The 25511-nt window shown below is 37.1% G+C and overlaps 1 long non-coding RNA gene across 1 annotated transcript in view; it reads left to right on the top strand.

Moving 5' to 3' along the window:
* Positions 1–24434, top strand: part of LOC140683734 (uncharacterized) — a 40703-nt gene extending 16269 nt beyond the window's left edge. The window contains exons 2-3 of the long non-coding RNA XR_012055111.1: positions 18602–19060; positions 23697–24434. This is a non-coding gene — a long non-coding RNA (uncharacterized lncRNA). The remainder of the gene's footprint in view (positions 1–18601; positions 19061–23696) is intronic.
* The last annotated feature ends 1077 nt before the right edge of the window (positions 24435–25511 follow it).

Here is a 25511-nt window from a genome sequence, read left to right as displayed (position 1 = left end):
ACCAATGTTTGCCATACTTTTGAATGCTAAATTCCACTACAGAAAATTGAAACCAGCTGTGCCTTCTTTCAACTCACCCATATGCTCTACAATCTTTGCCAAACTCCATAGCTTTTCCTGGTAGGATTTCTTGTTTCCTGTTGTTCTTTTGAGCAATGAAACAGCTATCAGAGCTGGAATTTGGATGCCATCAGTGACGGGATTAACATATAGAGGAATTATCTCCCTAGCTGGAGAGGTAGCTGTTGGGCACTGCAGGAGCAGTGTGGCCTTGATCAGTGGAAGTACATGGGGTGAATGGAACAGCAGCACATGAAAGACATGGCAGCATCAGCATAGCTGTCTTTTGTCTGCACTGCTGGGTAGGTTTAAGAGCAGATTTGGATCCTGAGGAAAGGCAAGTGGTTGCTCAGAGAGGTTGTGCTGTCTCCATTCTTTATGGGTGTTCAAGGCATAGCTGGATAAAGTTCTGATTAACCTGATCTGGTCTCAAAGATGATTCTACTTTGAGCAGGAGATTGGACTAAAGGCCTCTTGATGCCTCTAGTAACCTGAGATATCTGGTGATTCTGGGGTTCTGGGATGGATCTGTAGCCATGCTTGGGGTATTTTCTTTGGAACAATAATAGACAGGACTTTTATGTAGCCAAATTAGCCCACTGATAACCATTTTTCTGTCTTTTCTGGCACAAAAACATCCATAACTTCAGAAACAACTGTGGTCTATTTTAGTATTAAGCCGTACTTTATGCAGAAAAGCTAAGACTATGTTCAAAATGGAACAGACCATGCAAGAAGCATGGTCATGGAGCAGAAAAATATCTAGCTGCCTCTGTTTTTACTGCTATTTTCATATAGGTGTTGCAACCTACCGTGGGATCTGTGAAGAAACTGTTTCTACTGAGGTGAAGTTTTGCTCTGAATCAGGAAGAAACTAAAGGCTGAAGATCTGAACAGCCTTAGGTTCTCAGATACAAAGAGAACAATCTTAAATATGTTTCAGTTTCAGAAGATTTTGAAATGTTTTTTATGTGTTTCTACCAAGGGTTAAAAAAGAGTTCCCACCATGACAAGGACTCAAATCTAACATGCTTGTACAAGTTGACAGGAGTTTCAGGATGGGAACAATGAAGGTCAGCAGAGCATGTTCCTGCCAGTGTAGGACAGATTCTGTGTCATCCCCAGCCCTTCTCAAGCAGCTTGGTGCCACAGTTGCTTGAATTCTGGAAGGGCCTTTTCTCATCTGCTACCTGCATTCAATGTTTTCCTGCAGGCAAAAGAAGCAGCTCTGATAGTTCAACCTAAATCCTGTATCTCAAAAATTGAAACAAGAGATAATTTACAACTAATATTCATCACCGACAAATATTCACCAGCAGGTTAACTTCTGTCATTTGTTCTCTGAAGGCAATGGATAAAATTACCCTGACAGTATATTTTTTTTATTTAGAAGAGCATTTATGAGCTTCTGTAGAAGTGAGTTAAAGCTTAGCTAGCTAGCATGAGTCTGAGTAGTGTCTCTTATTACAGCTTACTTTAGTCTTCATAGGAAAAATACATGGGTGCTACATGGGTTTCAAAGAGAACATCAAGCACAAGAAATTCTTATGGAATTGGGTAACAGAATTGTGTCACCTACCTTTATGATCTAATTTTCTTTTCAGAGGATAAATATTTTTTCTGCTGTTGTCCTCCTGCAATATGATATCCTTTGATGATAATAAGATTTTTCATACAGTCAGACTATGTGATAATTGAGTGTATACATTGAGTATTCTGCACCTACTAGAGGAAAAGGGAAGTGGGATTAATTGTATCTCATGGCAAGGCCTCTTTGAGGAGACAAAAAGTTTTTGTAACTAAAACTTCAAGAAGCTCTTCGTAAGGAGACATACCAATTTGTTTAAGTGTAAATTATTGGGGAAAAAAAAGTGCCATAATGACCAGGCTAAAATGCAATGCTTTGCAATTTGTTTTGACAGTGCCCCAAAGGACCAAATAAATGAAGCTCAGAAGAAATTAATTTAGAAGAAAATGTTAAATTTAATGTAGGGCACATTGGCTAGTTTTCATGCTGAGAAAAAGGGAATTAAAATCCTGGGCTCCTTTTCCCAATAACATACCTTTCCTAAGCCATTTAAATAAAGATTTTACTAGGGTTATTCTTACAGCATTATATTTCACACCTCTCAGTGGTTTAGTAGGTTCAGTTAAATCATCTGTGGATTGTAAAATTTTCAGCACCAGTGCAAGTGGAAAACCAAATCTTGAAACTATTTGGACAACAATTCGCATATTTTTAAAGTTGTGGCACTGTTGGCTGTAATCAGATGTTATTGATGAAAACAAGTTTAAGCCAAATAATGTGATTTAAAGAAACAGTAGAAATAACTTGGATACTATGTTTTCAGCATAGGTGCTTCCATTTTCCCAGTCTCAATATTTTCCTTTTTGGCACATGCAAGAATTAAACAAAAGATTCTCTATCTTTCCTTTTGAGTAATGGAAAATCCAAGGCTTTTTTGAGACTCCTCAGTTACAAATAACACCATAACCTGTAAATAAATTATCTTCTTTCACAGAACTGTTATGTGCTTTCATAAGAGAATGTTGAGTGGAAAGCTTTTTAGGCACCAGATCAGAACAGAAGACACAATTGGCTCTTTATAGCTGACTATCACTCATTTACTATTTCCTCATTATGTTTAAGGGATTATGGCTGCTTCTTTTCGTTAATATTATTTTATTATTTTTATTTAACAAATAGAGTAATTTCTCTCTTTCTTTTCAATGTCAATCTTATTTGTGTTATTTGTTTCTGGTTCTCTCCCTTCTCCCTTGCCAATGAAGGCAAGGCCAACATTCCTTGACTTCATCAAGCAGATTTGTTTTCATTTGCTTCATCCCTTTCTGTATTTCAGAACTTGAGTTGTTTTACTTCCTCCTAATCACTGTGAGACAGTGATTACTGCTCACAGGAGGACAGTACTGTGAGGTTCTTTGCTCTGCTGGTTGCTTGAAGGACCCATTTGGTACCAATGACCCGCAGCCACTCACCTTATGCTGTAGATGTTCAAGAAAAGCACATGTTAAATGCTTTTTGCCAGCAGGATTTACTTCATTCCTTTTGAAACATCTAAAACTCCATCCAAGGAAACAATCAGCCATGTAGGCCAAAATAACACACACAGAACTACTCATAGGTTTGTGCTGATGCTGTACACAAATATTCTCCCATGACACTAGAGACAGTCTTTTGATTTTCTTCCAAAAGAAATCTTAATTGAGAAGTGAAGCCAGAAGACCTACTGCCAGATATTTTTATTATTACTTCCAATACAAGTCATTTTGTGGCCACAAACTCCTGTAGAAAGACAGAAGAAAGTAAAAAAGGAGCCCAGGCATGCTTCTTTTATGTCCTCTCTCAAATCTGCTATCCATATGGACAGAAGTACAATACCAGATGAACAAGTGAAAATACTGTTGAAAATTTGACCACCCATATGTAAAAATTTTACAAAGAAAAAAGACTAGCTGTGTTTTGATAGTCCTTATCTCTCAGTTATTCAGATGCTCATAAGTTAACCCTATATTTCAAAATCAGAGTGCTCATTAGGAGAAATTTTATAACCAGTCAACACTCAGGACGCAGCTCTTATATTTCCATTTCAGTGTGAGGGGATGAATATCATTGACATTTTTCAGCTGTGTCACTAGTAGTTTAGACATAAGGATTAAATGATGAAAGAAAGTGAAACTGTTGTTTAGTTTAATTTGTGTCATGCTGGCAAGACTTGGGGTTGCATTTTTCATTTCAAGCTCAATATTACTGTGTAATATGCCCAAAGTAATCCCACAAATTCTGAAACAACAGAAACCCAGCTTGCTAGGCTTTCATGCCCTGAGGCCCCCAGCAGTGAGTAAGTGTGAGGTAAAGATGAAGCCAACACTAGTAGTGTCTATTCACCTATTTTCAGAACAGTCTGTGGAATTTGCTGGAAATTGGTGCCTTGCTTTACAGATGACAAACTGAAAACAGATCAGGAAACAGAAATATAAGGACTAGAGTAAGAGTAGACACACATAAAGACATTTTCTCTCAGAATTGAGTCTAAAAAGCTATAAGAATTGCTAGTGCCATTGGCAAAACTAAAAAAATAGAGTGAGAAGTGGTATTGAGGGCTTATGAATTACAGCAGATTTTTAAAACTGAACTAACTTCTTGAAGTACATTTTACTTCCCAAAATTGATTTTCAATAGTCATGTCAAAATATCTTATTTTTCTTTTTATCTGTCTGTTACTATATACCTCTGTATCCATATAGCTAACTCCTAGAGGAGTATCTAAAGGATTGAGTAAAATTAACTTTAGTAATGAAACATGAGGAGTTTTGCAGTTTTTACTGTCAGAAAACCTCCTGGCTTCTACCCACCAACCAGATTTATTTGTCTAGTTTGCTTTGTCTACAAAATAAGCCTAATTTCTATTTGCTGTTTTCCCCAAAATTTTACCTGTAGGTGGTGATGTTTATCACTTTGAATTCAACCTAAACAGGAGCCCAAAACCATTAGACCTGAACTGTTTCTGAAGCCAAATAAGTATAAAGTAGCAATTGCTACAGTTCTCCTAGATCACCCTTTAAAATCCTTTCCTTCTTAATTAAGCCATTTAAAAATAGAAAGAAGGAGTATGCCACAGAAATGTACTAAAGCTTGATTCCTGACTGAGATTTGCCTTCAGACTACGTGCAAGCGGTTTGAGTCAGGCTGAATCTTATGTGCATATAGGATTGAAAGGGATTTATCTGTATTAAATTAATAGTATGGAAGTTACTATCAAGAGTTGAAACCAAATCCAAACATTCTGGCCAGCCACAAGATGAAGTTAGAAAATAAGAAACAATAAAAAACAAGCAAATCAGCCATGTTCTCATTAAAGTCAATAGACAATTTGTCATTGGCCTTGGTAGGAATGGGATCTGTCCCAAATTCTTCACTTCTTGCACAAGAAAAAGGAAACTGAAATTCACGTTGACATTTTCCCACTCCTAATCTCATTTCCTCATTTTCCTCTCTCCCTCAAACCTAATTCTCCAGGGACCTTCTGTACAAAGTAGCAAGTATGAGTGGAGGGCTACAGAAAGGATGTGATAAGGCTCATGCAAGGCCACTTAAGTTTTGCTGCATCAATGTGCTGTGCTTACAGCTCAGAAAACTTTGCTTTGCTTTAGCCTAGGCTGTGTCTGATATAGATCCAGGTATTTTGCAAGCAAACAATATCATCCTCTGACTGGCTGCTTGAGTGGGTAGTAAACACCTCAGTGGTAAAAATGAAGAAGATATTTTAATACCTATTTTAATAAAGCACTGGGGGGCAGTGTGATATAGAGAAGCATACATTTGCACGGCTGCTCTGCCATCTGCCCAGGGTGTTATTTCCAGGAGGGAGTCATGACTTTATTTGGGAGCTCTGCTGTACCTCCTTGGAGGACTGAAAGTATGAGCATGTCCTCTGACTCTTCTGGAAGGATGAGACTCTATAAAATAAACTACAATGTAATGTTAAAAGAGTCTGACAGTCTAAGAGGTTTGACTTACCATGAATGTGCTCTGAATAGGTGGATGCTTGTTTCTTTGTAGGCCCATATGAACTGTGAGAATGAAAACATCAGTCTCTCTGCTTAGGTCTGTGACTGTGTCTCGAAAGAAAAGCAGATATTTTCTATTATTTCTGAAGTGTACTTCTCCCTGCAGAGTAAGAAGAATGGTGTCAATTATTATCAGCTGTTGCATGTTTCTACTTGGGTTCAGCTTGTTTGTTTGTTTGTTTTCAGTTTATTATTTCTTATCTTTTACAAAAGCAAACAAGCAAACTAATCAACTTTATAACATCAGCTAACCTGGAAAGCAAACAAAAGGGCTGCACACACAGGGGAAACAATATACAAACAAACCATTTCCCAGAATGTGCTTACGTAAGTTATTGATTTTTCTTTTTAGCATCAGAGGGTACTTCTGTTCTTGTTGGCCTTTTAATTCAGAAAACTTCCTCCTGTAGCACTACACTGGAATTTCTAAATTAGTCAGAGAAATAATGGAGACCTGGTAGTTTTCTGAGCAACCAGAATGTCTAATGCTGAGGTTTTAATTCTACAATTGAAAGCAGTCATTCATAAGCATGATCGTTACAAATTTTTATCAGAAAAGAGTACTCTAAAGGGATTACTGTATTATAGGCCTATTGGTTTTCTGGTTTAAGAACAGGGGAACTGTTACTGCTTTAATAAGGAAATGAAGGCTACCTAGAAATGATGTTGAAGGGTAATTTCCCTTAAGGTATATTAGAAGCAATTCTCACCTTGGGGCCCTCTACATGACCTAATGTATTATGCAATGTCTCAACTTGAATATGAAAGACAGTACAGTTACAGTTTCAAGGAATTCTTTCATGTGGTGCATTGTTTCTAGACCTCAGCTAAACGTCATATTTTCAATAAGTCACTAATTTTTCCGTACAATGTATCCAAAATAATTATGAAGGCAAGAGTTGTGATCTCCTCTGTCTCATGCTCAATAGCCCTGCTGTTATTAACTCCTTTAAAGCACCCATAGCTGTACCTATATTTTTCAACAAACAGATAAATCTGGAAAAGGGAAGAAAGTGCTGAGAGCAAAGCTTAATGCAAAAGGAAGAATCATGGTTCTGTAAGGCTTTCCTGGTGTATGTAAGGCTTTCCTAAATAAGCCAGCAATGCAATGAAAGTGAGCATGCATTTTTTTCTTTTTTTTTCTTTTTTTTTTTTTTTTTCTTGAGAGCTTCTATGTAAAATGAAAACAAAACAAAACCAAGAAGCTTAAGAAAATTGCCCATTTTACTATGACATAATGACTATCTTTGTGGTAAACCTGTAAGGAACATATTCAAACTTGACATTTTGGAGGGTTTTGATTTCATAATCAGGCCATACTCCTACTTTGGATCTGTTTTCCACACATAATTTTAATTGTCTTTTTACTTAAACATTTTTTATATAACTGCATATAAGTATATAAAGAATGTGTTGTCATATACATGCTGTATGTGCCAGGAAACAGGCTTCAGATGGAAATGCACATGGGGTTAAACAAGGATACTCTCCTCCTCTGTCTTTTATGGAAAAAAACAGCTGAAAGCCTAAACTGTAATTAAGAGTAGCCTATATTGTGTAAGGTGCTGAGCAAAGATAGAGGGAGGTAGTAGCCAGCAGAGACAGAAAGATATTCAGCAGCACTAAGTTAGGGGGTTTTGGCATTCTCAATATTAGTGGCTTACCTCATATTTCTGAATAAAACCCAGGAACCCACCAAATGAGAAAAGAGATACAGTAAACACTAATTAGATGTGTGTTGTCTCTCAGACTAATTAGCATACATACAGGGTTAAGCCCTAAAGAATAAAATGTGCAGCTTTGAGAATACAAGAGAAAAATGCAATGAAAAAAATCCAAATCACTCTTATTGGAAAGTGTATTTGCTTCCGCTCACTGCGGGTTGATGATTCAGCCTTCTTTCCTTTTCAGCACACATAAAATCTGCAAGGAAAACTCACAGCCACAGATTTTCTTTATTTTCCCTAAGAAATGCAAGGGAACATGCAAGACACGTGTGCCACTTCACTAAGTTCACTTGAAAGAAGGTCTTTCAGATAGTCTGAGAAAGTAGCACTTACTGCCTCTACATTGCATAGAAAATAAGATTTTTTTTTTTCAGAGAATAGACCATGGCCTGGGATTCAGACAATGTGACCAGTATTCAGACAGCAATATTAAAGTGGTATCTTGAGGCACTTCAACTCTTTAGCTCTCAATTTCATTTCCTAAAGCCACTTCAGTTGAGAGCAATGAGACTATTTAAAATGGTTATTGTTATTCTATGTTATTTTCCAAGATTCAAGCTGGGGAGAAAATTCTAATCCTGTCTATAGGATTTTTAAGATTGAGCTTCCATGACCATGCATGTTTTTATAATCTGTACTAATAGACTTCAAATCATCTCATTATCTTTCATATCATACACACACACATAACTTATTACTTTCCCACCATCAATCTTTGTCAACTTTATGTCTTTACATCTATCAGTTTCCTTCTCTAAATGAAAACCAAGGTCTACACCCTTGCATATTTTTATTTGCATTCAACTATGATACAGTATACAGGGTAAAAAAGTGGTATGTTTTCCAAGTGAATACTTTTAGGATATTATAAACCACAAATTTTAGAAAGCTTTTTACTAATACTATAATAATATTATGATATTGTACATTATTTGCTCTGAGGATACACATATAATTATTGAACTTAACTAAGACCTTCTTCTGTTGGCTTCTTTTTTAAAGTAGCCAACAGCAGGCAAAGTTTAAGATTCCATGAAGGTACACATAGAGAAAATTAGGAGTTAGGACTCCCCTCAGCATCTTCCTTTGTGGTGTGCCTATACACACTTTCAGTCTTGCCCTGCCTGGGCTCTTGGCCTCTCCATTGTCTGAGTTTCAGGTCCCCTGACTCTGATGTAATAAAAATATATCTAAGCTCTTTGCCTTCGCTTTACCTGACAGGCCCAAGGAAGCTGGGTGCCTCAAGGGTCTTCTTGTAAAATTTATGATTCCGGAGTTGGTAAGGTGTCTAAGAGTAAATCAAATCCATCTAGGTGTCCAAATCCATTTTCATTATTTCCTTTCAACAAAGGGGATAGGACCTGGCTTCTACACACTTTGGTATCTGTGGACAGCCTAGAGACCACAGCCAACAGCATTATGGATTGAGGTGAAAACTCTACCTAGCAGTCATGGTTGAGAGGATGATCAGTTGTGACTATATCTAAAACATATGCCTCCATTAAGAAACTTCAAACAAAAGTTTTAGGCATAAGAATGACAGTGATATCAGACATGGTTGTCCCAGAGTTATCATGGTGGCTCTATTCAGAGAGTGTCTTTGAAGAGGTATGTTACTGATTTCTATGTAGCCAGTGAAGGCAGATTAAGTTCTCCACTTATATATATACAAAAAGTGAGAGAGATATAACTGGAGAAAGACCCAGATATTCTCCAAACCTATCCTTATTTCCCATCACAGCTACTGAGTGGATATAATAGAGACAAATAACATTCATTAAAGATGCCTATTACAACTAACATTAGTGTTGTATATTGTTTTCTAAGATATGAAATTAATCACAAATTTCATTTGAAGGTACCCATTGACACGGAGATGTTCACTGCAGATTATATTAATAAATAGGTATGACATCATTATTTAAAAGAACATGTGCTACACAGTCAGATTATATAAACCTCACTGGAAATCTAAAGAGATGTATTAGGAAGTTGCATTATGTATGTTAAGTCCAGTAGAGATGACAGAGGAATCTGCAACCTTTGCTTTGGATCTTCAGAGCTTCATCTATTGGCAGAAACATGTTTCCTTGTTAATCAGACTTTAATCACAACTACTTCATTCCAGCAGACATTAATAAACACACATACCACTAGGCACAATGTCATAGACACAAATGATGAAGAAGAGAATGGAGAGGATGTTCTGATAGCAAGCCACATTTTTGTCAGCTGGATACTATTGTTATGAAAGCAAATAACCTTGCAATGAAATCCTTGGAAAGGGATTTGGTTATTAGTATACTTTTAACACCAGAGTACAGTGTTTTTAAAACCTCTTGGAAATTCTAAAAAGAATGTTGGCCACTAAATCTCAAAATTCTTCAGCATTAGAATGTTTTTCCTAATCTGATTTGATCTTTATCTTACTTATTTCCCTCCTGTTTTCCTCTCTGACTACTCTCCTGTGTCTCCCCTCTCTTATTGGAAGTGAAGGAATTACAGGGTTCAGTTTCTTAACAAGCATCCAGAGAAATAAAACGTAAAATGGAATTACTATTTTGGCAGCCAGGGCAGCCATATTTCTAGATATGTATTACCTAAACATACCTGCTGGAATTCTAAATTAAATAGTACAGCAGAAATGCATGGTCAGAATAAAGATCCAAAGCATCCCACATTGCTTCCCCCTTTATCCTTGCGCATTGGAAGCTGGGCACCAAAACTGCTGCTGTTCCCTTTTTTTCATTAAATCTGAACATGTAGACTGCTCTTGGCATCAAAAGGATTCCACAGTGGACTTGTCTTTGTTGACCAGTTGCACTATGTGCCTAGAGATCACAGCACCATCTGACAGTATTACTGTTTGCCTGTGGGGGACTGCAAAATGGGATTCACAATGGACATTTTCCCATGGTAGTGGATGAATTGGCCAGGATATCTCTCTGAAGAGCTCACTAAAGCTATTGAGGCAACCACAGCCATGACATAAGGCTAGCTTCAGATTCTACTTTTGTGAGAAATGTTGCAATAAAACTCTAGGTTTCACAAGGGTCAAACATTAGTAAACAACTCACTAACTTCTTTGGTGTTCCCTTTTCCTCATGAAACTAAAAAATCCCAAACATCAAAATATGTAAATTTTTTCTCTGCACTTTATAAATTTGTGTATGTGATAGTGAAGATTCATACTTTAAACTGGTGCTCCTACATGGACAGGTTAGATAAGTATTAATATATGTCTTTTGCCTAACAACTGTTTTCATTCAAATGTATGTATCAGTAGAGGACAAGACAAAATATTTCGGAAAATATGACAAGAGATACAAGTAAGGATCTGGAAATCTATTGACAGTGGAGAAAAAGCACTTGAGAAAACAATCTCTCTGATGTAGTATACCTTCTTAAAAATCTGACTTCTTCCTTGTGAAATGTTGATAGTAATTTTGATTGGGGGAAAAAAAAGAATAATTGCTTCCTATTTACATTAATTTAAAAAGTATTTCAACTGAAATGAAAAATGCATTTTGATTGAGCCCAAACCAACTTGGAATCATTTGTAAATTTATTCTCTGATAGCCCTTACAGTGCAATGCACTATGATTACCGTTTAAGTACATATTTATCCTGCTATGCTGTACTCTGCTCCCTGTTATTTTAGTTTTGGGTTTTTTAGTGAATTCAAAATGCCACCTGCATGCTTTGAAATAGCATGGTGTGTATATCTACATTAGCAAGAGCAAAGGTACCATTCCATGGATAACCATGGACATGTCATTGTGTGCAAAATGCTTCCATTTCTTCATAGCAAAACCAATTCCTTGTGTGCTTCAATAGCAAAGGAAGGCTCACCTGCATGTGCTGCACTCTTGTTGCTTTCTGAGCTTCAATAATTTACTGAACTTTAAGAACAATCAGAGTAGTAACACAGCAATTCATAAGCAATTGCCTTTTAAGCAAGAGGCATAACATTTTTAATTAGACAATTCAGGCATTGTTTAAACTGAAGTTGCAATTATGTAACCTCCACTTAAAAAATCATCATTAATTCTAATCAGGAATATTTAATTTTTTTTGTCACTAGAAAAAAAAAATTAATGAAATTCTGATTCAAAATTTACATCTATCTTGATTCAATGTGCTGCAACATTATTTTGGTGAAAATATCTCTTTCTCCTGACATCCCATTAATTAAATGACCCTCTCTGCAAAACCACGATTCATGTATGTAGATTAATAATGCCATGATTTACAATTCACTGCAAAACTATCAAGGATGGTGCTATGGCATCTGGTTTCAATAGAATAGTAAAAATTTTACATGGAATTTGATTGCATAATTAAAAAGAATTTTTATAGCATTTTAATTAAGTTATTAATAAGTTTTCCCCACATTACTTATACTGAAAGGTCTTCATAAATATTTTATAAATAATTCTTTATGAATGTTACTTCTGCAGATCTTATTTTAATGAGCTATTATCTTCAGGATATATTTCAGTATCCATGTTGAATAAACCAATCACTTCCAAAAATCTACCAGATTAATAGTCTGTAGCAGCAAGTAAATAATTTAATTACACATACAATGTGAATTCAAAAATGTAAAGGTAAAAAAATTGAGTCTGACAAAGCTTGAAAATTACAAAAAAAAATCACAGCCTTGTATTACCAATAAACTTCACTACAGAAATCCTACTGTATTCTACAGTTTCTGAGGTAACCACAACAAAATTATAGAAATAATAAATGTATTTCTATTCCAAATATAGGAAGGGGATTGCATCTTAAAAAGTTATTTCAAGAGTATTTATGATAAATGAAAGACAGAAACATCAACTATTAGCTTCTGATATCTGCAAACCTTTAGTTGTTATTAAATCTATACATAATATTTTGGTGCTTGACTAATTATTTTAATACACATTAAATATAACACACACCATGGGAAAAAAATCCCTTCAATAAGAAAAATTTTGGCTTTGATAAATCATCAATTTAATATGATGAGTTTAGGAGGGGAAGTGATAATGATTTAAAAGTATAGCTCAGAATAATTCAGTATCTATACAGTTTAAGTAAACCTTAGACTTCTGCTTGAAATTTTTATTAGAGTGGTTTGCAACTAGCTGTCTTGCTCTGGGATCTTCTTAACTGCATCTCTCAGAAGGTTTTAAACTTAATGATTTGAAACTACTCTTCTTCAGCACAGTAGGAAGACATGTAAATCTTTGTCAGATAACAATAGTTTATATAATTACAGAAGTTTTCAGATTTGCTCTTTAATTTGACAGGCAATTTAGAGGATGATAAAAATGTCACACGTGAACCCTATCAAACAAATGCTTTTTTCTCCCTTCTTCATCACTCTCTGCTCTGCTAATTCAACTGCAGAATGAGAATAAATATCAAATTTGCAATATCAAATTTACTGGCAAGATGTAGCAGTTCTTTTGCTCAGTGGCCTTTTCATCTTTGTCTAGAAATGCAAGACTCTTAAACAAGGCAATGTTATCCTACAGTAAGTGTTTCACTAATAGGGATTTTTGGCTCCATCAGCAGTAGAATTGATTATTCAAAGTTTAATACATGAAGATGTAGAAGATTCAAGAAATATTTCAATGAATTGAAAGTTATTAAGACCTTTATTTAAGATCTATATTTTCACAAGTTTGTTTGGAAAAGAATAGCAGATTTTTACAAATGCTAAAAAGAGGAAAACTCATTTAATGTAGACCATTAGGTATATACTTAATTAAAATTTACTAATCATAATTTTAGTTTTGCTACAGCTTATGAAGCTTCATCTCAGCCATTGATTCCTAACAGAATCCTGATAGATGGTAAAATTGTCCTTTCCTGTATATAAGGAGCTGTACTCAATATATCTGAATAAAGGATAAAAAAATGATTGACTGCAGACATGCCAATATTTAATGTAAGGTTGATTGACATTTTATTATCTGTAAACAAAGTGGGACTGACATTAATGACTAAGCCACAAAAAGTTATCTAGTTCTTGCTGGTTACCAAGTGAACAAATGTGCTGATAAGCCTTTGTGGGCCATAGAAAAGGACGCTTGCTTTATTGATTTTTATACAGAGGTTTAATTTATAATGTTTTAGACAACAGACATAGCCTCTAGATAAGATGAAAGTATAGTGGCAGGACTATAACAGCAGTGCTCTAATTGCCATAGGCCCAGGCTGGCGTCATTGGACATAAATTTTTTCCTCAGAGTAATATAAAAGGTCCTTTTCTAAGCATACAGCTAGTAAGAAACATCACACGTATAAGATGGGAATTACAGCATGTGCTGTGAATGTCTGTGAACAAGAGAAATGGGACTGCTTTCTGTCACAGCCAAAACAATCTAAGAGGGTGTTGGGTTAGAAAGCCTTGAGAAATGCAGATTGTGAAACACATCAGGATGTTTCTATGTGCTGTAAGTGTATTTCACCTGACAAAAAGGAAAATCATGTTGGGAAGTTCATTTGGGAGAGAAGAAAAAGCTGTTCTACAGGAAAGAGGAATCATAGAACCCCACCCTCTAGAGGGAAAACTCTCACCACTCATGTGCCTGCCTGCTCACTCTGCAGAGAACTATTTTCAATTGTAAAGGAAAATTTTAAATTCTGCCTCTAAATTGCTGATAGATTAATGCATTACAGAAATAAAGACTTGCACCAGATTGAGTAGGAATTTCACACTTGCCCGCTGACTTTTAGTAAGAGACATTTCTGTTCCCTTCTACTTGAGAATGTGCCCTGCAGAAATGAAGTCCACCTGCCTACCAGTGGAAAGTCATCCTTCACAGGTCTGCCAGAGCTCTCTCAACCACATAAGCTCATTTCTCTGATTAATTTGGTCCTCATACCCAGAGTTACAATTCCTGTCCTTTCTCCATGCCAAAGTAGATCACATTCCAAATGAAACCCCAGGATGATATTGTCACACATACAGTAACTCTCCCAAAGTTTTAGGCCACAATTCATGCACAACTCCTAGAGCTTTCATTGTGCCTCACAAAATGTCACAGTTAGAGTTCCCTAATTCCCACACAAGCAATTTGTAGGCAGTGTAAACCGCTTTACCATCAAGATATTGTGAAGAACACCTCCAGTTTTTTACTTATAGTAGGAAACTGCTGTGTACTGGATGCAACCATGTGTACTTCTGTAAATTGTATTTGCTTTTACACAAACGTAACATGTGAAGAGGGATTCAGATCCCATTAAATCTCAGTTGAAAGATGGGTAGCTCTCAACAATATAATAAACAAAATAAACAAGCATTTATTTTAATTGATCATTGTAGAAAAACACACGACTGAGATATGACCATCAACTCTGTGTGGCTTATAATGATACAAATACTTTAACACTAAATGCAGCAGCTGGGTGCATTACTTATCTATCCTTTATGTGCACCCAGCCACCAATGCTGACAGTTGTCTTCTGGCAACAAAAAAAAAACTGCCCATGTCTATGAAATGAGGGGATAGTGCCAATAGGAAATTTCATCATTTCTAAGATAAAAAATAACAAAAAGACATTTCTTTTCCAAGATAAATATAACTGGTTATGCTGGGCTGCAGCAGAATAGTCTCTAAGGCACTTTATGCTTTCACCAAATCTACATAGCCAGAGGCTAATTTCATTCACTGTGACTTGCAGGAAAAAACAACAGTCAGTGTCACTTAACAGTAAAGGATATTTGAAACAACTTAAGCCTTTCCATTTTTTTTCTCATATGTACGAAATTAATCTTAATTTATTTTCATGGGAAGTGAATGCAATGGAAGTCAGGTTTTGAGAATTGTTACCAGCATATAACAAGCTAAAATTAAAAAGAGAATTCTGTATATAGTGTGGAAGTAAAAATACTACTACTGTAATTATTAATGTTGCTGTTATTGTATTTTTATTATTGTTATTGTTATTATCATTATTTTTACTACTACTACTATTACCCTGGATCTTTGGAACTGAGGTAAATTCAGCCATTAAAATATTTTTTTTGTTAATGTGAGTGTCTGAGTTATGTTTGCCGTAAGGTATTGTCCAAGAATCAGGAGAATATTTTTCATTTCTGCAGTGCATTTAAAATAGATTTTTCACAAGGTTCAAAAGACAATTTATTTTACACTGAAAAACAAATACAACAATGTGCTATTAAAAGCCAGAAACAGAGAGGCATTCAGCAAATTTTAAACCTCACTGTAATCCTGCACATTAAACATCTCCCTGTTTGCTGGATGGCCTGTGAAGATGAAAACAAATGCAACTACAGACCAAGATCTTATTAACCACAGCCTAAGCAACTGCAAATATAATGCCTGTAGTAACTGCTCCCTGTGCACAGCTGTCAGGAGATATAAATATGATGTAAACTGAGTGTGAGAGGAATGGCAGGACCTTGATAGCAAAAGCTCTAGTCAGTCAGCTGTGATTCCTCCATAACCATAGCTCCTGGGTGCTGGATTGTACAGGTGGTCCTGATGTAGCTCTTAGGTTCTCCTGTGGGAGATGATAATCTTGGCAGTAATACATCCCTTTAATATATTGGGAAAGTCAATGTTTGAATGGCATATTCTTTCCATGATCCTGCCAGTGCATCATGCATATAATCCATAGAGTATAAAAATAGTTGAAAGCTCATGATCCCAGTGGAAAGTCTGTCGCCACCAGCACTTATTCAGTAATTAATTGGAAGTAGTAACCTTATGTCTTTTCTCTAATGTGTCTGCTTGTCATTCTTTTGCTAGAAGATATGACAGCTTTGTATTTATATGAAAACTTTAAATCCAAATTTTCCCTAAAACTGTTCTCTAGCTTTAGAAATTTATATGTGATGCAGAATGAAATCTCCTCTTGGTAACAATGTGAGAAAAGGTGGCTGACATTAGTGTTCCCTTTGACCTTTATGATAGCATGCTGAACAGAAGCACTTCTGCCCTGAAGGGCAAAGCAAGACTACCAGCAGTATTTTGGTTTTGGGGTTTTTTTTGGGTTTTTTTTTGTTTTGTTTTGTTTTGTTTTGTTTTTTTTTTATCTGAAGTGATGCGAATCAGTAGAGCATGTGTAGTATTCCCAGAAAGTACTGGCAGCAGAAGATCAGGCTTCCAGGAATTGTATTGCTTAGAGCACAGAGCTCCAGTTTTCTGTTGTAAGGCCATTCCATAAAGTTAAAGGAAAAATTTCTTTAAAGCATATAAAGATCAATACGGTCAAAAATACATTAAAAAATATATATATATACAATTGAAGACAATCTGGCATTTCCTGGTGCAGAGCCTTTGGGCAATGCTACCTTCTAAGGAAGAATGACTTAAACAAAATTCCCCTTAATCACCGCCCAGAGTCACTGTTTCAAGAAAAACAATACTTTTGCTCAGCACATCTCAACTACAAGCACTTTGAAAAATATTCTTTGGTGGCTAATGAGAGCTTACACTGTACCAAACAGCATTTAATGTAACCATATCTACCTCTTTTAGGATGTAACACAAGGTCCAGGCCTTTGAATTTTCTTCCAAGGACAAGTCTAAACAAGCCACAGCAGAGTTATGAGGACACTGTGACATTGAAATCTCAGCATGGATAAAAAGCAAGCTTAAACAAATTTGTCCACAGGGATACTTTTTCTGTGCATGCCCTAAGAACCAGGGTAGGCATAAGCTGTACCAAGTGTATTCACGGCTTGGCTTTCTTTTAGTCAGCTCCGATGTAAAGGATTTGTTGTGAGGAAACATATTTGATTCCCATGTCTCATGCCCATTAGCCAGTTCTCCTTCCAAAATTTCTGGTTGCAGCCTTGACTTCATATTCTTTCATTTAGTCTTGTTTGTCTTCAGTTTTCAGTATGCTACTCTCTCACTGTAGGGCATCCTCACCCTTCTCTGCAAGTTCCTAATTCAGATCATAAGAAAATATTTTTCACCTTTTAAAATTAATCAGTAGCTAATCATTACCAAAACTTTCATTAGCTTGAGTGAGAGCAGGATTAGGTAGTAGCCACATACACATCAATTTTCTAGACTACCCACAAGGAATGCCTAATGATTTGGAAATTCATCTTCCCCTTATTTCTCTAGAATAAGCAGAATGGGTGTTGGGAAATATTTGACATCTTTTCCTCATTAATTTTTCTGAATTATGATGCAACAGTGACCTTGACAGTTTAAAACTATACCTCATTTTTCCTCTCAAAAGAACCATGACTTTCCTCTCTGCTTTGGTAAAAGAATAAAGACTGGAAATACTATGTTAAAAAAGTAAAAATGTTTAGGTTTTGGGTAGCATTAATTAAAAATTCATATTCATTCTATATCATTCAACACACTTTCTTTCTGTCACCAATCATCTCTTAGTCATACAGGATACAGCTTAGGATACCAAGCCTTTAAAATCTGCTCATTTATGCAAAGATTTTTTGGTTTACCAATAATTCTTATATGTAAATCTGTACTTCCTAATACATTTAACTCCCAAATAAGCTTCATTTATGGCATCATGACTTCTCTGTATTATAACTGGCTTTGGTTTTGAGAGAGTATAAAGGTCAGTTTCAAATAAATATTTATCAATTCTTCATTCTTCCTTTTTTCTTCATCTTTTTCAACCTTTCCTAGATTTGACATGATAATGGTCCTGTGAAATCAACTGATTGTAAACAGGAGAAAAGAAAATTAAGCACCAGCATTGTGAAATGGGAATTTTTAAAGAATTACATTTTTCATATCCAAAAAAATATTCACACTAAAATTAAATTATTACATCCTGAAAGAATTTTTATCATAGAATAGAAAAAAATTCAAAAATGCTAAGACAGCTTCCATATGTTTCCTTTCCATTCTTCATACAATTACATTACCAAGAAAAATATATAAATGCTATAATTATTTCCTCCATTTAAAAAGTAATACATTGTGGAAAATAAATTGATTGCTATCGACACATTTCCAGCATGGCTGACTAAGTGTATGTAAAATCTCACAGTACAGTCCAGACACACAGCTGACATTACAGTTTTATTCAGGTTCCTATACCTACCTGCTTATCATAAAATCAGAAATTAGTAGAGAAAATAGCTGGGATCAGTACAATTTCCATTTTCACCTAAGTGTGATGACATCAAATTTACCCTTCCTTTGTGCTGCAAAGTGGTATGAACCAACATTACTGACACTGCATGCTGTGCCTTTGTTTTCTTCACCTTTTAGGTTCTTGTCTGGTAGGAATGAAGACATCAGGAAGAAGTTCTTCATCTTCAGGCACTGAACAAGTTCCCCAGGAAAGTGGTCACAGCACCAAGACTGTCAGAGTTCAAGCAGTGTTTGATCAGTGCTGCCAGGCACACGGTGTGACGCCCAGGGTGTCCTGTGCAGGGCCACAAGCTGGAGTTTGAGGATCCTTCTGGGTCCCTCCTAACTCAGCATATCCTATGACTCCAGGGAATCTCTTCTCCCAGGAATTCTCACATCCTTCTGGAAAAAGACTGAGTGGTGGGAGAGGCCACACCAGACCTGGATGGGAACAGGCTGAACTAAAAATAACAGCCATACTCTCCAGCAAGGTTGTGACCCTTTGTCACCTTGTCTGGCGGAAATGCATCAGTGCACAGACAGACTGAAAGTGCCACCATTCGAGCAGGTGCTCTCTATGAAAACTGAAAATACAAGGTGTGTGTTTGATACAACCCCCTTCTGTTCTGTCCTGAGGAGCATTGCAGGCACACTTTTGTTGTCTCTATATCAGTTTCCAGATAGGGTCTACACAGGCAGGAACAATAACCCTGGCCTAAGGGTCTTAGCCAACACTGCAGTTCACAGCCTCCTGCAGGGAGTTAAGCCAAGCCCTAACCTCAAGTCTTTAAGTTTAATTGTCTCTATATTCCTTGTTATTTTCAGTCATTTCCTCGAATATTCTCTGGATCAGACAGAAAACCAGGATGTCTAGATAAACAAATTATTAAATGAATTGTTTTCTAATTCAGTCAACAGTTTGAGTGCAATTTTTTTTCCCTCTATTTGACCAGATTCGTGGCTATTATAGAAAGAATAGAATGCTTACCTAAAATGCAAATCATAACACAAGTATTTTGTTGGGCATGAGAGCTTTGAGTGCATTTTATGTGACTATTTAATGCAGTCCAATGCTGTTCTTCCCAAGCATATGATAAAAAAAGCTCTATCTTCAAGGTGTTAAAATTAAATAAATTCTTGGTGCTATTACTTGTAATAGAAAGCAAATTTTAGATTCTTGAGATGAATGCCTCTCAAAAACCTAGTCGACTAGAAAACAAGGTCATTATTTTTGCTCTTCTAATTCTGATTCTGAATGGTACTATTACTTTCAAGCTACAGGAAACAAAGCTTCACATTCTATTCCTGCTGTTGAATGGTTTGAAGGCACAAATTATCTCCCCTACATATTTAACAAATTTTTTTTTCTTTGTTTGAAAAAAGGACAAAGGTGAATTTGAGAGACATTTAGTTTACTGATATTGACACAAACATTTTATTGTTCAACATATTTAAAAAAATTGTTCATATGCAAAATGTTTTCATTCTTAAAAATGAAAATTGGAAGCTTCAAATGTAAATCCAAAATTTAGCTGAGGAGAATTTTCCCAGAAAATTTTCTATTCCAACATGTAAAAGTTATATTTTCTTTTAAAAAATTAATTTCTAATACTAGCATCCCACCAAAATTAAAACAGAAATGTTAGGCTAGAAGTCAGTCTTGATTCATGAAGCTGAACATAATGATTCATTCAATTACTTGTGTGTAATTCAGATTTAATTTGTCACACATGAAATACTTCAGGCATTCATCTGACTTCAGCTTTGTAAAGGTGTGATGCTTAGCAAAGGTTGTCCATCTCAGCCTCTTTGCTATTCAATAGAGTGGCATTGAAAACATGTACATTTTTTATAAGAAAACAGAGAATTTCTTTTTTACTTCCAAACACTAGAGTTTCTTATGGGCGTCAGAGGGTCTAAACTGGGGCCTAAATTAATGTGGTGTATTCCCCCCCCCCCCCTTTTTTTTTTCTTTTCTTGGATAACTTATGTAAATAGCCAATACTGAATTCCAAGGGGCCAGGTAAAATTAAGTTTCATTTTCATGATTATTTATACTAGTGATGTCTGGGTTTCAAACATGTCCAGGTGTAACCAGGGAATAATTACCTCATGTTGTAACATTGAGGAAATCTACAGCTTCATAGTCAGAAGCTGTAATGTTTCCAAAATACCTTTATGTTTTTTTCAGAATTTTTGCTTTGACTGTGCCCAATCACTGTGTAAAGTCATAGGGAAACCATGTTGCACTAATGTCAGACAGATGAAATCCTCCCAGGTGGCCTAGATACACCCTTTCAAATCCTGCAGCAGCCAAAGGAAGCAAGCAGGGTCCTGTACCTCAAAGCTTGAGATCAAAACTGGTGGGATTTTCAAAGCACCATTGAAAAGAAAAAGTTAAATATTGAATTACAGAGATCAGAAAAATTCAGAAATAACTAAGAAATAAAAATTAAGTTCACACATACTTGTTGCCATCACAAATAAGGAAAAGAAACCACACTTTGCTTATTGCTTGCTATTGCAACTATTATTATTGGATTCTGACTTACTACTAGATTCTGAAGTCTTTGGACAACATTCTTATTCTCTCCGTCTACTGTTTTACTTGTAGTTTTCACTACTTATGCTCTCAGACTTATGCTAACATTCCCTGGAATAGAAAGAATAAAATATCAGGAGAAAGCCCTTGCTTCCTAAGCTTGAAGAGAAACCTTAAGGCCATGTGTTTGTTTGTTTAACAATTGTTAAACATAGAACACTTTTCCTCTGAAAACTGAACTAAACCTTCAAATCCAGATGTTTGCCAATATCTGTTTCTCTTTAATATTTTTTTAATATTCAAAGACTCAGCAGCCCTTTTAACAAGATTTCAGTGCTCCCAGCAATTGAAACCTTCTTTGCAAATTACTCCACTGAGGCAGAACAGTGTTTGCCCTGTAGCACCAGGCTCCTGACAAAATTACATGATCAACTAGGTTGGAAAAGACCTTTGAGATTAGGAAGTCCAACCTAACAACCCCATGCCAGTTAGACCATGGCACTGAATGCCACAGCCAGTCTTAAACACCTCCAGGGACAGTTTCCTGTATCACTTCCCTGGGCAGCCCATTCCAATGTCTGATCACCCTTCCTGTGAATAACTTATTTCTAATGTTCAGCCTAAAACTTTCCTGGCACAGCTTAAAACTGTGTCCTCTTGTACTGTTGCTGGTTTCCTGGGAGAAGAGACTGAGCTCCACCTGCCTACAGCCTCCTTAAGTGCAGTTGTAGGGAGAAATCAGGTTTTCCCGGAGCCTCCATTTCTTCAGTCTAAACAATCCCAGCTCTGTCATCTGCTTCTCATTTGCCTTGTGTTCTAGACCCTTCACCAGTCTCGTAGTCCTTCTCTGGACATTCTCCAGCATCTCAACATGCTTCCTAAATTGGGGGCCCAGCATTGAACACAGCACTCAAGGTGTGGCCTCACCAATGCTGAGCACAGAGGAAGAATGACTCCCCTGCTCCTGCTGGCCCCAACATTCCTGATACTGGCCAGGATGGCTCTGGCCTTCTTGGCTATGTGGGCGCATGTGGTTCATGTTCAGTTTGCTGCCAATCAGTATCCCCAGGTCCCTTTCTGCCCATTGCTGTCCAGCCACACCGTCCCCAGCCTGTAGCACAGCACAGGGTTGTTTTGGCCAAGGCGCAGGACCCAGGTTTTGTTAAACCTCATATTGTTGGATTTGGCCCATCTATCCAGCCTATCCAGGTCCCTCTGCAGAGCCCTCCTACCCTCCAGCAGATCAACACTCCCTCCCAGCTTGGTTTCATCTGCAAATCTCTTCATGGTAGGCTCAATCCCCTCAACCAGATCACCCAGGAATACATTAAACAGGACTGACCCCAACCCTGATCCTTGGGGACACCACTGGTGTCTGGCTGCCAACTGGACATAGCACCATTCACCACCACTCTTTGAGCCCAGCTGACCAGCCAGTTCTTAACTCAGCAAAGCTGTGGGCTGACAGATTTTTCAGGTGTGTGCTGCGAGGGATGGTGTCAAAGTCTTTGCTGAAATCCAGGTGGACAACACCCACAGGCTTCCCCTCATTCACCCTGCAGGTCACCTGGTCATAAAAAAGATCAGGTTAATCAGACAGGAGCTGGAATAAACACGTCCACAGCGACTTGGATCTGAAAGCTGAGGAGCACAGGGAAGGTAGCTGCTGGGGAAACCCTTCCCTTGCTAGATCTGAGTCACTACTCACCATGTCCCAGCACGAATCCATGTAGCTCCTTTCTGAACAGCACGCAGCACAGCTCAAAGCAAGCCATACATATTTTGCTAAAGTCTTCTGGATGGTCATCAACATACATTTGTTCCACTGTGAATGCTGAACTTTTTACTGTAAATAAATTATCAATATTTTTTCAAGCACACTGGTCATTTTTGCACGCTGTCCTCACCAGTTGAAGTTTTCTATGTACTGCTCTGCTTCTGTAGTGTATCGCCATGCTTCTGACCAGGCACTGTTATCCCAGAGCATGGTGTCTTGTCCTCCCTTGCAGAGAGAGCCCTGCTTTGTGGTACCCACACAGCTTCCACATCTCACTGCACAGATTGATCTCACCCACATCACCATTGTCATTCAGCAAAATCCAAAAACAGGGACTCTACCACAACTGCAATGTAATTGCATCCCTGCCTCATTCTCTGAAACAATTCTCAGATCTATTCAAATAGCAGTCATATCCCTGCCAAGCTGAGTCAGCTACTTAAGCCTCAGCACAGTGATAGCTAAGGTACCAACTGCACTCCTGTATCCAGGAAGCTCTCTCTGCCCAGTGCCAGCTCTAGAGAAGCACAGTCTGTGCTTTCATTAATTTCCTGAGTTTCTGTTGCCAGCTTCCATCTCTTGGAAAAGCACAAGGCAACCTTAAAATTGAGTTGAAAAGGTGGGGGCTTTTTATAATGTTACTGAGATACTCCTCAGTATGGAGGATGGCAGGACTGAAAATTATTTAAAATAAAATTATCAAGTTTTTGTCTGCTGGAGAGGTCAAATATGCAGTGCACACAACTGCAAGGGCAGAGGAAGGGATGATTTTTTGGGGATGCATATCCTTCAATTTCAGTGGGAATTGTGAGCCGTCATTCAACATATCTGAAAAAATATTAAGCCTTCTAAGAGCTCAAGCTGTTTTCTGATCCTAGAGCTGATGTATCTTATCTTTCTTTTCTTTCCCTCAGCCAGTCAAAAGAGACTTCTCACCCTTTCCTGCTTGAGCAGAGAAAGTATCAAGCCTTCAAAATGCTTGTGCCTGGCATGGAATGTGACACAAGGTCTGTCCCCAAACAGCTTCTGCCCAGTTGAAGTGTTCTTTGCGGAAGGCACTGGAAGAGAGGAGAAAGCTGCACGCAGGAGTCTGCTCTGCTGAGCTCTGGCACTTTATCTCAGATCACAGCCTGTGTCACAGGAGCTGCTTCCCAAGCTTTTGGCCTCTTGACAAGTCCTATTCTGTAATATACACTAGATGAGTGCAGGTTTCATGACAGTAACAGCCTTTTCTAGGAATTAGGGTGGAGGCTATCAGAGTTTTGATTCTTCACTTAGAGAAATTTGATAAGAATAATATTTTGGTCAGGTCTGCTCAGAGCTGATTTGCAATCACGAGTGCTGCAGGCAAAAACCAATTTAGATAATCTAACTTAGCAGCAATAAAACTTGAGACTATATGAAAGCTAAATCTAGTCTTGTAGACCAAAATACAAGATTATGTGACTACGTGTGCATCACTATATGTGATGTGCAAGCTGTTTTTGTTTCATTGACTTAAATTTAAACCCTATTTAGATGTATTTTGATGTTTTTGAAATAATTTAATCAAAATAAACCCAGGCCACAGCAATCTGTCTTATGCTAGGATTTTTTTTTCCTAACACTGTTCTTCCTTTAAATGTGAGGAAAAAAATATTTGTGAGGAAATTTTTTTAAAAAATAGTAATCTTTTAAATACAGATTAGTTAAAATGTAAGTTCCAAAATTAGCAAACCCACTTCCTTCTCTGTGCATCATTTCCCCCATCTGGAAAAGAGCACTGTCTTCCTCAGAGAAACATTTTGAAATCCAAGAGAAAAAAAAAAAACCACTAGCAGTAATGGTACTGCTGACAGCTCTGTTAATAATTTTGCTAAACAACAGTTAATTCATTATATGGGATTTTTCAGAAGCATACTATTTTATCTTACTGGAGAAGCATAGAGTCATAGAATGCTCTGATTCATTTTTTTCAATATATCAGTTTACTCAAAGCCCCATCCACCTTGAACATTTGGACTGGTCATCCTGTTCTCTGGCTAACCTGTTCCATTGCCTCATCACCTTCACAGTAAAGACTTTCATTCTAACATCTAATATAAATCTGCCCTCTTTAAGTTTGAAGTAATTGCCCCTTATCCTATCAGTGCATTCCCCTGTAAAAAATCCCTCTTCAATTCCCTTGCATGATACCTTTCAGGTACTGGAAGGCTGTTCTAAGATCTCCCTGGAGCTTTTTCTTCCCCAGGCTGAACAGCCCCAGCTCTCTCAGCCTGCCTCCATAGGAGAGCTCTCCAGCCCCCTGATCATGTTCCTAGCCCTTTTCTGGACTTGCTCCAGCAGGTCTTCAACCAGAAATGCTGCTCAGAGCCCTGTCCAGCCTGACCTTGAATGGTCAGAGATGGTGAGGAAGTCATACTGTGAACTGTCATCAGAAAATAATTAAGCAAAACATTGAAATACAGAAAAATACCTATTGAGTTTCCATATCTTCCTTCAGAAGCTGAAATTCAGGCTTTGAATATCTGGCTATAAAAAAGTTTAAAAAAATGTTCTATTAACTGCAGACACTCTATCCTCATGTATGTTGATGACTTAGAGAAATTGCTGCATTTAGACTCTTGTAATTTTTTAGATTTTTTTTTTCCACTATTGCTTCTCCAAAAGGCATTCATGAGTCAGGCATTATTTCAGAATAAAGTTGGGAACTTTGAACACCAAGTTCCTGGAAACAGGGGACTTCCGAA

The sequence above is a fragment of the Taeniopygia guttata genome, chromosome 3, assembly GCF_048771995.1.
Source record: "Taeniopygia guttata chromosome 3, bTaeGut7.mat, whole genome shotgun sequence".
Lineage (NCBI taxonomy): Eukaryota > Metazoa > Chordata > Aves > Passeriformes > Estrildidae > Taeniopygia > Taeniopygia guttata.
Note: the sequence above shows the minus strand (reverse complement) of the source record. Positions and strands in the feature narration are given on the sequence as shown.